The following is a 13,959-nucleotide window of genomic DNA, read 5'->3' on the forward strand; positions in this document are numbered from 1 at the left end:
CAGCAGTTGGCAAGTAAATGTGTAAAAACAACAGTTAAATGCCCTTTCTTATTATTGCAAGTTCACCTTCTTTGCATCTATGTGTATTTTTTGTCTTTGTGTACTTATAAATACAACACACAGACACACACACAGACAAAAAATCCAGGTCCACTCTCCTGGGACTGCAGCACTTCTTAGCAGCTGTTTGGTGTTTATGTGACACCTTTTCAGAGGTGATAATGCTAGAGAGCCGTTTAACAGCCAAACACACCGGTGAGCCCTCCCCGCTGCCAGGAGACAGTAATGGATGGCTGGACAGTGACTCAAGGGGTTGGAGGGGGTGTGAGCAGTGCCGAAGAAGGGCGAGGGAAGAAGTTGTTATGAAGGGGTGTTTCTTATCCCGGTCCCATGGTGGCTCCCCTGCTGCGCTGGATGAAAGCCCCCCGACCAGCCGTCGTCGCGGTAACTAATTTGCTGAGATTTTCTGCTCGACTGGAGGCACGAGGAAGAGGCTCCCCACCCGCCCAAACCCCTCAACTTCCCCTCATCTCTCCCTCAACACTCAGAATCTTTCCATCTCTGCTCCTCTGACCAGTTAGCATAAATGCCTTTATAGTAAAAAGATTTTCGTAAAGATAAATATCTGTTCTGTCTATCAGTATGAACAGTTCATTAATCTGTGCTCTTTCCTTATTGACATTGTGTCACATTAACCAGTTCCTCCAGGATTTCGCAATCTTTTTTGCCAACCTGAAGCATTGTGGTCCAACATAAAGGAAATCGTGATTGAGACTGAGTGCCAGAGAGACATGGAGGAGATCAGACGAGACAGATCACTGACACAGGTTGTTGCATCTCGGTCAATTGCAAGTGCTGACATAATCAAAGTAAGCTGGTTTAAATGTGCATGGTTAGGGTTAGGGTTAGGTCCGTGAAAACCTGGAGGGACTGCTTGATGAATATAATTCTAAAGTTAACAAAACACATCCTCCTTTGTAGTTTTCATCAAAACATCTCAACTTTCATCGCAGTTTTATAGAAACAAAATCAGACATTTCATACCTCAAAAATCACAGAAGAGGCCTGCGAAATCTGGAAAAGTGAAAATATTTACTGCCATTGGAGGTAAAAGTTCATGTCAGCTTCCTAGTGAAAATTTTAGATAATTGATCAATGATATTTTATCATAATCAGGTTTTTTTTGCTAGATTTTACATTGTTTGTTTTACTGACTTTGGAACTATTTTGATTTGATTTATTGTTTATTTGACAAGGGACAATGTAAACTGATCAATGTTCAAAACAAATGTAAATGTACACAAGTTAGCCACAGGCTAGTTTTCATCGGCAGTCCCTTTGCCTGATGTAATTAGGGTTCCATAAGCAATCAATTAAACAAAATGAGCAGATAAGATCAAGAAGTAGTTATATCTATATCTAATTTTCTCTCCCTACAAATAATAAACAAATAACAACTAAATTCCAGTAAGTACAGAGGATCAGCAAAGTGACTACAATTCATTGAGTAAAGGATGTGAACCAAACTTCATGGCAATCCATCCTATAGTTGTTGAGACATCTCACTCAGAACTACAAATATCAATCTCATGGTGGCGCTGGATAAAAAGTCACAGGAAGTCTTTAGTATTAATTGTCTATGAACCACATGAATGTCTGTACAAAGTTTCATACAAGGTACAAGGTATCTTTAGTTATTGAAATGTTTAAATCTGAACCACAGTGGTGGACAGACATTGCCATGAGCTATGCTGATAGCATGGCTAAAATGTACATACAACTCATGTACATGCAACTCAACCTTTCTCTCTCTCTCCCTGTTGTGTCTCAGCCACGTCATCTTGATAATATTCCCTCTGTGGCACCCTTTAGGGTTCAAACAGGTCATTGGCAAGAAGCCATAATCCTCTTCTTGAACTCTGACCCGCAATAGCCATTTTAATGGGGTCAAATACTGAAAGCGGATCACATCACATCCTGACCAGCGGCGAAAAACTCTGACGTATCGGCTGCTGGAGGTGAGAGGACGTGCGCTCTTTATGCTTCTCTCACTTTAGGGAATTCAGCAATTATGTACCTGGAGTGGATAAACATGAGGATTAAACGGAGGAGGATCGATAATATTGATGGGGACAGAGCAAGAGAGGTGATCACTCATCGTTAGTTCATGTACTGTATGAAAACCCCAAGTGAGGCAACATCTGCATGTATGTATTGATTATTGAGAAATGCATGGGAACTGTGTGAAAGCTGCAAAAAAAATAGCCCTGCAAAGTGGCTTACAATGTCGTGTTTGCATGTGCACAAGCCTCTACGTGTGTATGTGCATGTGCCTGTGTTTAACTGTGTGTGTGTGTGCATTATGGTGTAACTAAGCTCAGATAATTCCAGGCAATAACAACACTTGGACAACAATAGACCTTTCTTGGAGCAGTTTGGCTCTCCTCCAGTTTCCTCTGTGTTATTTTAGCAGTGATGCTAATCCCACTTCTAGCAGCGTTCAGTCCATCCAGCAGCTGAGACGAACTGAGGCCATGAGACCGCAAGATTACAGCTTATAGAATGTTTTTTCCTACCCCACATGAGTGTGTGTGAGAGAGTGTAACAGAAGGTGAGAGTTTGTGGATTTGGATGTTTACAATTCTTTATGTTGTTCTTACATACATAAGAACATTTATTTTTAATCTGTCCAGTACTCTACTCAGTTCGACTTTACTTTGCAAACATCTAACTCGGGCTCACCTTGGTCTCGGCCACTACAGGACTTTTATTTAAAATCTTTGTGATTATTATTAAAATTTGGCTAGTTTATTGATCCTTTATCTACACACCCCATGACGCACCCACACCGGTGTTCACTGTCTGATTTGACGGACTTACATGTGAAGGCAAGACAATTTACACCTTAAAAAAAAACATTTCAATAAAGTTACAACAGGGACAAAGTAAACTGAAAAGTGTTTGTGTTGTTGACCAGTAGAAAATCAGGAAAGACCAAAACAGAGGAGGTATCATAGCTAATTAGCTGTGTTGCTCAATCCACTTTTATTTGGCTAACCTTCTATGTCAGCCTAAACTGGTCAACAAAAGTGGAATAGTTTGCAAACACTTAGCCTGTGAGACAGGAGTCGATGGTTAAATGTGCCTTTTCAATAAACTTGAACTTATTGTCCAGTTAGCGACCTGAGCCAATGCAAGTTACAGTAGTTGCCATGTATCCCAGTGAGTAGTCACTATGTTTCTAGCACTATGTATTTCGCAAAAATGCATGAATGAAAATTACTGTGTCACTTTCTGATGTGACCGGGGCTTTACTTTTTATATGTAGGGTTTTGTAATCTCACTTCTCCACCCAACTCCAACCGAGCAGAGGTCTAGTGAAATATAGACATAGTAAGAACCTGGTCCTGACTCTGAACTCAGCTGAACGATTTCAGTTAGACTTGACAACTCAGCGAACAAATTTAAACAATGTCTGTATTAACAGCATGGCTGATAACTGAAAGAGCTAAAATAATTGGAGAAAGTCTGTGTAAACAACTGTGTTTTCCAAAAATGCAGGGGTGGGGGTGATGAGGAGGGTTGAGGGAGGGTGCTCTGGGTCTTGTGAATAAAGGTTAAAGTCAGTTCTACTAACAGGGGCTCTTTGCACATGCGGCGCCTTTGCCTCCCCTTCGCTGCGCCGGCTGTTAGCACCCTGCATCCCTCTGCTCTTCAGATCCAGCTTGCACCCCTCCAATTTTCCCCACCAACACGCAACCACACACACACATACACACAGATACATACATGAGACACATATACACAGAGATTAATTGACACAAAACCAAAAACCAAATCTGGGTGGAACGGGTGTGATCACTTTAATCCACAGGAATACAAATAATTACATGAAGCAACTATTGGAAAACTTTATACATCGATATCCAGGAATGCTATCAACTTAGTAAAAACAATGTGGTCATATATTTAACTATTATAACACATTTAGGAAACTAAAAGGGTGAGTGTGGAAAAGATTTCACGTTCGTGAGTTCAGCTCTTGATGTTTGTTTTAAAGGACAAACAACCTGAGGTGATACACCATAAAATCTTGAAAAGCATACAAATGAATTTAATTTGTATCTCTAAATACAGACATCATAATCAGATAAAAAATTATTTCATTGTTACGGATTTTTTGTGAATGCATTTTTCTCAATCAAGGATTTTAGGCCTGGTAAACACAGCAAACAGCCATTTCAAAAAGCAAAGATGCACATGTAATTTTCAAACCTTGAAAGTGCAAAGAAAGTAGTGACATGGTTATAAGAAATACTTTCTACAACTTTAAAAAACAAAATAAAATAAAAACTTTGTACAATGACCTTGACTTTTACTCAGCCTCAGTGTGAAAGTTCCTGTGAGCAGATCTCCTTCTCTCTCCTTGTCAAAGTGAAAATCTGTGGAGCTAAAGTGTGGAGTTCTGAAGTTGAGGTCAAACTAATAGAAGGACACGGAGGTGAAGTCCACAGTCTAACATGCAGAGATGACTCCCTCTCACTCTGGCCATATTTAGAGATGTGACTCTTGGCACATCTCAGAAACAGCCTCCCTGGGGGGTCAAGAGGGTCAATCTGGTCTGCAGAATCACAACACAATTACAGCACTCCTTCTTAAAGAGATGTACAAGGAGGCTGAAGCACAGGGTAGAGGGGTGTATTTCTAAAATCCCACTGTTAGCTTTTAGCACCACCCCCTGCCGCTAAAATCTTATGGCTGTCCGTGCTATGCTGCAAAAAGGGTTTGGGTGTTGCGGTAAGCGTGTTATTAGCCTCTCACTGTCTATGTCTGTCACGCTCTCTCAGGACGCACAGCAGAGAGCCTGTAGATGTGCATTAATCTGCCTTTTTTTAACCACCGAGCTCCTCAATTATTCAGAAGCAGTGTGGAGTCAAACATTCCCATTTAAAGATCTAACACTTGTTTGACCAGCTGAATGTCCGATAGTCCGATGTAGAGACAGACAGGGCAGATGGCTGGGTGGGGGGTGAGGAAGATGGACATCCTTTTAGTGTGTTTAAATACATTTTTGCAAGAGTATTAGTTTTCGAATAAAATAAAGACTTTATTACATAAATATCATTCTGCTTTCTGATGGAATAAAGCCTACACCACATTTAAAAGTCACATGACTTACCACCTCGTCTTGTGTCGCCACAGCACAAAAAAACTGTTTCCATACAAGAGGAGTCATATTCAACGATTCTGCAGAACCCTGTACTAAGTCTAATGTTGATTGTAAGTCGCAAGGTGATTTTCGCAATGTATTGAGATCAATGGCTGCCTGGAAGGCCCAACATTGGTCTAAAATCTTGTGCTGTTAGTAAAAAGTTGACAGTGTAACATAGACCGTCGAAAAGAAAGTGAGATTGTCTCATCTCTTAATGATAAAAATGTCTACTCTCAAACCTCCATCTCACAATATCACTGTGTTTGTGGCTCATCAGTCCCCTGATCCATCACATCCTTGTCCTCCTCCTCAGCCCCCTCTTTCTTTTCATTTGACCTATCCTTCACCAAGGCCCAGAGTAATCCCATTGAGTTTGAGCAAAACAGAGTTTAAGGGGGAAAGTGGGGTGAGGAGGGAGGGAGGTTAAGGAAGCCCACTCTATAATCCACAAGTCACAAACTTGATCCTGCAGCTACAGCTGTGTGGCTTACAATCTTTAATGGCAAAAAAGAAACTCTGGATGCAAATAGAACAAATACATAAATGTCAACTTTAGGAATTCATTAACATAACACTCAGTCTTGAAATGTTGGCTCACTCACTAATATAGACAGCCTATAGTAACACAGGTGGTTTCATTGTTTTACAGTAACACTTTGATCTCTTTAACAATTTCAGCAGGCAATCAGATAAGAAACAGCCCTGCATTAAAACCCCACCAACACAGCCCCTTGGTGGGGGTGCGTTGCTTCAGGTACCGATGAGACTGGAAACACAATGCAGGGAGTCCAGTTTAAGTAACAGATCCTAAAATTGAATTTGATTTGATGTCGGATTGTCATGTTTTACCATCCAACAAGCACTTTGGTTGAAGCATGCTGACATCATTATGCTTTAACTTTACTTGACTTTACGTTTGCAAATTACTGTCCCTGGAAGGAAACATCAATTCACCAAAAACAGAAACAAAATACCACACTGAACGCACCCTGATCTGCTTTTAAGAAATGTTGCTAAATGGGTAGAGTAAGGGTGGACGGGGGTCTGGGGAGGGGGAGAGAGTGCGGGGAGTGGAGATGTCGGTCCTGCATTTGAACTTAACCTGGCTGTGGCCCGGGACTGACGCAGCAATTAGCACCAGGGATCAGCATCAAAGGGAACGGCGCAGTGTGAAGCTGGTCTAATTAGTCATATGAACGGAGGCAACAGACCGACCGGTGCATGCCTCAAGTTCTGGAGGCGCAAGAGGGTGTGTGTGTGTGTGTGTGTGTGTGTGTGCTGAGGGCTGATTCACTACAGTCAACAGCAGGTGAACAAGAGTCCATCTTGGCGAAGACATGCTTCAGATCAAAGCTTTGTTATGTCAGCTAATGTGTGATCTGATATGATCTGTTTCTGAAATAAAAGGAAAACACCCCCACTGCTTCTCCGCACGTCTATTGTTTTATTGTCATACATCAATCTTGTAGCTGCTAGCTCCCATTAACAATAAGAATGCATATCAAAACTATTTTAAAGTTTGAGTTATGTAGCAATGATATGTAAAACATCCTTACTTTGTGGTAAATTTTAGAGCATGTCCAAGGTCTGTTCCTATTCTATAGGAGCTTATGGAAAACAATCTCCAAAGTCAATAAATCTGAAAACAAAATGTGAACAGAAAAACTAATTGTTTCCAAGATGATGGCTGCTCAGACAGAAATGTTTTTGCTTCATAGTAGTAACAGTCCGTCCTCTGCTTTTCTCCGTTAAAAATATTCCATCCTTCCCATTGTTGGTAGGCTTTTAAAGTGAAAAATTGACATGCTCACAGTGACAATGGTAACATGCAGATGTTTAGTAGGTACAATGTTTATAATGTTCTTCACCTGGTGTATATTTTATTTGTAATTTACATCACACCAACAAGAAGTTAAGAGTGGTTTTGGTGCGGTTGTAAAAAAAACAACATTGGTCAAAAAAGAACTGTACCAACGTGTTACAGTCTGAGTTACCTACAGGTGCTGGTCAACTAATTAGAATATCAGCAAAAAGTTGATTTATTTCAGTAATTCCATTCAAAAAGTGAAACTTGGATATTATATTCATTCATTACACACAGACTGATATATTTCAAATGTTTATTTAATTTAATTGTGATGATTAAAACTGACAACTAATGAAAATCCCAAATTCAGTATCTCCAAAAATTAGAATACTACTTAAGACCAATACAAAAGGATTTTTAGAAATGATGGCCAACTGAAAAGTATGAACATGAAAAGTATGAGCATGTACAGCACTCAATACAGTTAATCCTTTTGCCTGAATTACTGCAGCAATGCGGCGTGGCATGGAGTCAATCGGTCTGTGGCACTGCTTAGGTGTTATGAGAGCCCAGGTTGCTCTGATAGTGGCCTCCAGCTCTTCTGCATTGTTGGGTCTGGCGTATCGCATCTTCCTCTTCACAATACCCCATAGATTTTCTATAGGGTTAAGGTCAGGCGAGTTTGCTGGCCAATTAAGAACAGGGATACCATGGGCCTTAAACCAGGTACTGGTAGCTTTGGCACTGTGTGCAGGTGCCAAGTCCTGTTGGAAAATGAAATCTGCATCTCCATAAAGTTGATCAGCAGCAGGAAGCATGAAGTGCTCTAAAACTTCCTGGTAGACTGCTGCGTTGACCTTGGACCAGAAAACACAGTGGACCAACACCAGCAGATGACATGGCACCCCAAACCATCAATGATTGTGGAAACTTTACACTGGACTTCAAGCATCGTGGATTCTGTGCCTCTCCTCTCTCCCTCCAGACTCTGGGACCTTGATTTCCAAAGGAAATGCAAAATTTACTTTCATCAGAGAACATAACTTTAGACCACTCAGCAGCAGTCCAGTCCTTTTTGTCTTTAGCCCAGGCGAGATGCTTCTGATGCTGTGTCTTGTTCAAGAGTGGCTTGACACAAGGAATGCGACAGCTGAAACCCATGTCTTGCATACGTCTGTGCGTGGTGGTTGTTGAAGCACTGACTCCAGCTGCAGTCCATTCTTTGTGAATGTCCCCCACATTTTTTAATGGGTTTTGTTTCACAATCCTCTCCAGGGTGCGGTTATCCCTACTGCTTGTACACTTTTTTCTACCACATCTTTTCCTTCCCTTCGCCTCTCTATTAATGTGCTTGGACACACAGCTCTGTGAACAGTCAGCCTCTTTAGCAATGACCTTTTGTGTCTTGCCCTCCTAGTGCAAGGTGTCAATGGTCATCTTTTGGACAGCTGTGAAGTCAGCAGTCTTCCCCATGATTGTGTAGCCGACAGAACTAGACTGAGAGACCATTTAAAGGCCTTTGCAGGTGTTTTGAGTTAATTAGCTGATCAGAGTGTGGCACCAGGTGTCTTCAATATTGAACCTTTTCACAATATTCTAATTTTCTGAGATACTGATTTTGGGGTTTTCATTAGTTGTCAGTTATAATCATCAAAATTAAAAGGAATGAACACTTGAAATATATCAGTCTGTGTGGAATGAATGTATACATTATACAAGTTTCACTTTTTGAATGGAATTACTGAAATAAATCAACTTTTTGATGATATTCTAATTATATGACCAGCGCCTGTATAACACTAAATCTTTCACTTCCTGCTTGGCAGTTTGGACCCATGACCAGCCAACCCATTCTCACTCCTAAGTCACATACTGTATGCACACTTGGGTAAGACCCCTTGGTGTCACTTTTTAACACGCTGGGTGCCCCTTTAGCATAATTTTCATTAAATCAACGCTACAAGCATTATATATCAGGTCAATATCACATGATGTAGTGTAAAGAGCAACAAAGTCGTCGCAGGGAGGTGGTCAGGGAGGATGGTCAAGACACCGGACTTTAAGACGAGTGTTCATTTATCCGTGTGAAACCAATAGTAAATGTTAGCATCTTTTAAACTTAATTAAAGCTGCGTAACATATGTTATTTACGTTACTAACTAAATTTCCTTAACTTACGTAACTAACCCACTTATATTAACCCAAAACCATGATCTTTTCCCAAACCTGGTTAAGTAGTTTTGGTGCCTAAACCTAATCAGTCTCATTTGTACTCGGTCTTGTCTCGGTCTCGGACATTGAGGACTCGGGATTTTCTTTCAAGAACAGTCAAGACCTTAACTTTGGGAATATCAGTAAATTTCTTTTGCATTGTCTGATTTATTTGTTAACATCCTAACTATGATCGGATGTACAACGTACTGCTTTGAATGCAACCAATAACCCTAATTAAAAATGTCTTGTTACCGTTAACGACTGTCACCCCTCCCCGCGATGGTCAGCATGGAAAAGGAGTGTTGAATATGTGGGTGTTTTAATGGAAATGTGGATCTTTCAGATCAATTTGAGAAGTACCCATGATCACGTTTCACATTTTATTGTGTGTAATAGATTGTGGGGAACTGGTCTTGGTCTAAATGGAGCGCACCATTAGCACTTTCTGTACAACATTTTGTGCCACTTGACACAGTTAATATTGAGATATTTGAAAGATATGTGAAAACAATTGGTGCTACAGCACAAATCAGCAAATCACCAAAGTCAAATTCTTTCTCTGGGAAAGACAACCATGAATATTTGACAATCCATCCAATAGCTGCTGAAATTTCAGTCAGGGCAAAGTGGTGGACTGACCAACGACAGCTTGTTTTAACTTGTTTTAAAGAGCAGCCATTAAACTGTGATTATGACTGGAGTCATAAATCTGTCTTCTCAGATAACACCCCTCTGTGGCCCCATCAGCCCTGCAGGTGAAAGCTGACATGTAATATGCAGAAGTATCTGTGATAATGGGGATTTACATTGACAAAACAAACCTATGCACATATATTAAATGTATTCCTGTAGGCAAATAGTCGCCTGCTGCCTGCTCTGTAATCTGGTAAAAAATCGTCAGGGAGGTGAAAAGGTCGGGTCACAACAACAGCCATTTCATTACTGTGGCTCAAATGTCCCAGGATTCAATTCAATCATGGGGCGATTATTTTTCCTCAGATTCCACTCTGCGGGGAATTGGTCGTTTGTTGCTGACCTTTTCACGCTGCAGCCATTTATCCCGAGGAATAATTGTTCAGATGGTTTCGTTGTCATATCCCTGAGTGCTGCAGCTTGTAGGCTCTCCGTGTGGTGAGGCGTTACCTATCCTATTATCTCGTACTGCTGAGAAATACTGATGTGAGGCAGGAAGAGCAAAATGCATGGCTATTGTAACAAAACGTTTAATCCACTCAGATTGAAAGTAGTTCAGTTTTTATTTAAACATTTGAAGAGCAAATAGTGACAGGAGAGATTGTTTCAGTTGTTTCCTATAGATATGTTTTTTTCCAACGCTTACATGACCTGTTGAAAGAGACACATTTTTACAGGTAGTAGATTGATTTCATCCCCATCAGTCAGGGCAAATGACACACTGCAAAATCTGTCTAAACAAATGCGTCGTTTATCACTTATAATGAGCCAGCATGAAATTATTTCACCTACTATGAATGTAAGTAAATCTTTTTCAGGAATTTCTTTGATACACGAGGCATTATCTATAGGAATATATATATATATAGGAGCAAGTTGGTAATCTTAATTGATGTACAGTAAGAGAAAAATGACTTGACGTAACACAGGACCAAAGATTGACATTTTTTAAAGCACGCAGTCAAGTGAGTGACAAAGGAAAAGTCTAAATGAGGAGATTGAAGCTCATAAGACCATAAGGATAAATGCTGGAATGGTCAAAAAAAGTTAACCAGTAAAATATTAAAGGCCCAATCAGTATTTTTTGCTTATAAGTTACAAGTATATTCTATTCATATATTTAACTTTAAAGTTTGAATTAATAATGAAACAGCAGCATTTCTGTGTGTTTCTAAACCAATCTTCTGATTTAAAATGTATGTTTACAGAAAGTTAATCATCGCCCACTTAAAGCTGGCGATGAGCCTCCTGTTTACTAAAGTAAACATACCTTTAAAGCATCAGGAAACATTAATGTAGTGTAAAAGGAACTGTCAATTAGTTTGGGAGTGATAGGCTCTCATCCTGCTTTGAATTTTGGTTAGAGTTAGAGTTAATATATATTCAAAACAGATTACTCTCCATTAAAAGTAGCCTAAATTTATTTTGATTTTGTGCTATTAATATTTTTTTTGGGCCATTTCTGTGCTTTATTGGATAGCTGGTAAACAAAGGGATAGAGTTTTACGATATGCATCTCATCCACTCGTCCAATCAGAACACCCAACTGTCATCTTTAAGAGCCAAAACATGTTTAAATGAAAGTTTCGATAGTCTTACAAAAATGAAATGAGGGGAAATTATCTTTATTATTTAAGATAAGGATTTTGATACGTTAAATATTTACATTAAGTCAAGTTTATTGGCAAATACACTAAGTGATTATTTATAGTAACATAAGGTTTTTGTACATCATGCAGAGACAAGATGAGAAAACCAGTTGAATGTGCTGATATGGGGCATTCACATAGTATCATTGACGTCTGTAGAAAACATTTCTTTCAAAGATTTCTTTTTAATTAATTAAATTAAAATAGACTGTATTATAGTTTAATTTCTTTCATTTCTCTAATAAAATGTGTGTGGAGATACTAAATCAACATTTTTTACAACCTTCAACTGTTTTATAATGTTTTGAATGATTATCACAATAGATATGTAAATCTTTATTGGCACCTGTGTACATTTTCATGTATTTTAGGTTCCTGGCAGTCAGATAAGTCCGACTTATCTGACTGCTATATAGCTGAGTTTGTAGTGAAAAAAAGGAGAATTCAAAATGTGCTTAACAAAGGCCAAAATGAAGGCATAGAAAGACTCCAAACATTTACCAAAATTAACCTCCCGAAGGTTAAATGTTGTCAGAACTGTGGTTGACTCAAAAACATGGGCCAACTTATCCAGTTGTTAGAAGTTGTTTTCACTAACTTTCACTAACTATTCTCAATCTCACCCATGTTTTTGAGTCAGTTGGCAATGAACTATTAATGAGTAGTCAACTATTACTACTCAGCTTCCTGGTTTTATCTGTGACTCATACTGTATTCAGCTGTAAAAGGCACCAACACTAACCACCATCTGCTTTTCGCCCCAATTCCCTTTCAGGCTGGCTGTTTCTTTAAGGCTGCACCGGCCCCTCAAAGTGTGAATAATATTCGGTAAGGAGTAAAGCTTAAGTGGGAAAGCTTTTAGCACATTATCCACTGGCAATTGTGAGGTAATCTAATTTGCCAGCCCAGGTCTCTTATTAAATATCTGCAGCAGCGGATTTGCATTCAGGAGTCTCCTAATGGGTTTAGCTGCTCCGCGGATCTCTGGCTCGGTGTTTATGTGGGCCTCCATCTCAGAGAGAGGAGAGAGAGTGACATTGAGGATGAGAGGTGATCCTGCTCTCTCTACACACACACACACACACACACACACACACACACCTTTGGAAAACAAAAATCTGAAGTCAGCGTTTTGGAGCCCTGATGCCTTCATGTGCTGCCCGTAAGCCTTTACTTCTTTCTCAGCATCATGCGTTTTGATTTAAATGGGAAAATGTAAAATGGTCTGTTGTGAAAGCTGTCTCTCTGATTGGCTGTTGTAAATCAAGCAGCCCATATCCAGTCATGTTGAGGAAGAAAAAACATTTTGTCTTGATAAAGATTCTGTCTTAGCTGACGTCTAGACCGGATTTAGTCCCTATCAAGTTAAAAGCAAGGGAAATTTATTTAAATAAAGATTTCTCTAATCAGTCTTGAAAGCTTTCTTCTTTGATAGAAGATTGAATGAGTGACTAAAGACAGTAATAAGAAGATAACAGTAGAAAGCCAGAGCCTGGAAGACCTACAGTATACACTGCAGGCCAGTCTGTTAACATAAAAACCAACTAGGCTGCTACTTTTAAGAGCAATTATTACTGTTACTGGTAGGCTTCAAAAAAATAATGTGCATTTCCTGTTGTCACATGAGAGAGAGAGAGAGAGTGTGTGTGTGATAAAGATTAGGGGCTCACTGGTGTGTGTCACAGAACGGATTAACCCAAGACTGCTGCTCCTGCACTCAATAAGGTGTGTGTGTGTGAGGGGGGGTGTATGCGTGTGAGGGTCTCACACACTTCACATCACATACTGAGGGCAAAAAGCAGAATCAATGAGAGCCACGCAGTGTGCTGAGATCAACCCGTCTGATCGTACCTGTCAAACAGAGCTTTACACATTTTGATTTTTGCGTTTCTGCTCGGAGTACTACACAGTATTGCAATATACTGTACCTCACTTAAAGTAATCATGCTGTTGATGAGATGACAAGTTGTTAGTGTGTTTATACAATTCCACTGTTTGCGTTGAAGCTGGGTGTCGTGTGGTTGGTGTGTTGTATTCAAATTTATTGGGATGGGTTTTATTTCTGGGAAGCAAAACAAAAATCCTGCAAACAGTCCACTACTTTATTAGTCCAGTCAATTTTATTTATATAGCCCAATATCACAAATTCACAGCATACGGCACTCTGTCCTTGCACCCTCTATTCAAATGAGGAAAAATTCAGTAACAGAGCAGGGGTCCTCTGCCAGGATGGACAGACATGCAGCAGATAGACTAGACCAACATAGTAAAATTACACAATCAGGAAGACTAAATTAAAAACAGATGGTAAACATGTATGAAGAATGTGGATCTGGGAAGAAGACCCGAGCCATGGAGACCTGGACAGAGACCAGAAACAAGGT

This window comes from Micropterus dolomieu, linkage group LG03 (assembly GCF_021292245.1).
Source record: "Micropterus dolomieu isolate WLL.071019.BEF.003 ecotype Adirondacks linkage group LG03, ASM2129224v1, whole genome shotgun sequence".
Classification (NCBI taxonomy): Eukaryota; Metazoa; Chordata; class Actinopteri; order Centrarchiformes; family Centrarchidae; genus Micropterus; species Micropterus dolomieu.